We start from the raw sequence: 2,723 nt of genomic DNA, 5'->3' as shown, positions 1-2,723 counted from the left end.
CTATGACAAAACATATAATATAGTGTAAATGATTAATATTAAAGAAGGAGTGATAAATAAAGATAAGTTAGTTAAATTAATCTCTAATTAATGTTTTTTTTTAAAATAAATTGCAAACTAAAATATGAAAAGTGCCATAAATCCATTTGTTTTTAGTAGAGCAATCAATATCATCAATATGGGCCAAGCCCGATGGGCGAATTCGATCCGACCAATAATTTGATAAATAGGCAGTTTTTGCAACTCATTTAAGAACAAAGCCTTTTAACCGGTCCGAATAAGTCCGTGGCCCGTGGGACTTGAACAATATGAATTGGGCTAGCTCATGGGCCGCTCCGTACAACGGTCCTTACGGTTTTTTCTCATTTTAGTTCTCTACATTACTTTCCAAGTAAAGCCCTCCATTCTTTCTGATGGTCTTTGGAAGCAGTTCTTTTTTAAGTTTTAGAGCTGCATAAACTCATTTGCATACATGAATCTATCTTGCTTGTATATTTTTTTGACATAGAAATGCAAAATCTAATGTGGTGATCCAAAAGCTCCATTAGTGAGGGGAAAGGACAGATACAACACTTCAAATTAAACTATTTTCACCAAAATGGTCATGGAATTTAAATTCCACTTTCTAGCCATTTTAATTTGCTGGCTTGTTCTATATCATTTTTATACACTTTCTATACAGTTTCTATACATATCTTATAAATATAAATATTTTATACATAAATTATACAGTTTCGATACACAATCTACACAATAATTGTACTTTTTTTTACACATTTTATACAACATTATATAATTTTTATACACTTTATATATATATATATATATATATATATATATATATATATATATATATATATATATATATTATACATATACATATTTCATGAAACTATACAATTTTTATACATATATCTTATATAGATACATATTCTACATAACAATTATATCATTTTCTTATAATTATATTTAATTATTATTTCTAAATAATAAAAAAATAGAATATTTTTCAGTTAAAAAATTTATAGCAAAAAAAATTAAAATATTTTTAAAAGGACCGAATGGTCAAGTTGAAAATTATATCAATATTGTATATGTACTGTATCAGTATCGTATATGTATTGTATCTTAACTACATGAGCCAAAATTACCCAAATTATGAAACAATTATAAAGTGGAAATAATATACCGACTGATAACTTTTTGGAAAAATATCAAACTTACACTATTTGTTTTAAAAAGTGCTACAGAGTGTCCTTTTCGCCTGTAGGTATTGAGAGTTGAATAACATTAAACCAACCAATATATTAGGAATACATAAATTAGCTAGGTTGGTAATGCAGAATTTCATATTGCTAATGATATGTTATATTGGTCATCGACCTGTTGTCGGTCAGGTCCTTTCCATTATTGAAATCGTCCTACATATCAATAATTCATACTTATGGTTTGTGAGTCTTGTTTCCTTGTTGTCAATGAAAGCAACCTATCATAACAAAGGGTATATGAATCTGTGGTGTAGATAGAGTGGTAGAGATATGATGATATAGTGTAGGATCATGGATGAGTAAAGGACTTATTGGCAATATACTACCAAACTTCTGTTCTTTATCAATAAAGAAGTTGTTTCTTAGTATTTTCTTTTTTTAATCCTCACTTTCCCAATCTTCAAAAAATGAGTCCCTCTAATTTCCCTTGCAACGCTAGTCGTTTATCTGCAAGCTATGGATCAGAAAATTTCAAGAATATGTGTGAAAAATACAAAGATATAATATCAACCCTCCCCAAACTAGAGCCTTCCTATCCTGGTTATGAATGTTACCAATATCAAGGATTTTGGTACCCTATACAGTTCTTACAAGTAATTTTATATATGCAAGAAAACTTCAAGGCTCGACCCTCTGATAGTTTCCTTTGCAGTGCTATGAAAACAGGCACCACTTGGCTTAAAGCTTTAACCTTTTCCGTTATGACTAGACATATTTTTCATGATGACGACTCTAAAAATAACCCTTTACTCAATAAGGTACCCCATGATTGCCTACCTTTTTTGGAAGTTGATTTTATCTCCAACCCTAAATTTGTAGACACAGAGTTGCCATTATTATCCACACATGTTCCTTACAGTCACTTACCACCATCCATACTAGAATCCAATTGCAAGATCATTTACATATGCAGAGAACCCAAAGATACCTTAATTTCTTTGTGGAGATTCAGTCAAAAGGTATTTGACCAAGATGAATCAGTAGCAAATATTCTTACACTTGAACACCAAGTCAAGTGGTTTTGTGAAGGCAAATTGTTTTATGGACCTTACTGGAATCACGTGTTGGGGTATTGGGAAGCAAGTCATGATGTAGAGAGACATGATAAAGTATTGTTCTTAAAGTATGAAGATTTGTTGAAGGACACATTGTACTATGTGAAGAAATTGGCGGACTTCATGGAAAGGCCTTTCTCTATGGAGGAAGAAACACAAGGTGTGCCTGAAGAAATCATAGCACGCTGTAATTTCAAAAGTTTGAGCAATTTAGAGGTGAACAAAATCGGCTTGCATAGGCCAGAAACTCAGGGACTTCATAACAGTATATTTTTTCGGAAAGGAGAAATTGGCGATTGGAAGAATTATTTGACCAAGGATATGGCAAAAGCAATTGATGACATAACATTGGAGAAATTTCAATCTTCAGGCTTGACATTCCCTTCTTCAATATAGTACC

Source organism: Capsicum annuum, chromosome 1 (genome assembly GCF_002878395.1).
Source record: "Capsicum annuum cultivar UCD-10X-F1 chromosome 1, UCD10Xv1.1, whole genome shotgun sequence".
In the NCBI taxonomy this organism is placed as follows: Eukaryota; Viridiplantae; Streptophyta; class Magnoliopsida; order Solanales; family Solanaceae; genus Capsicum; species Capsicum annuum.
The sequence above is the reverse complement of the archived record's forward strand: the minus strand, read 5'-3'. Positions refer to the sequence as shown.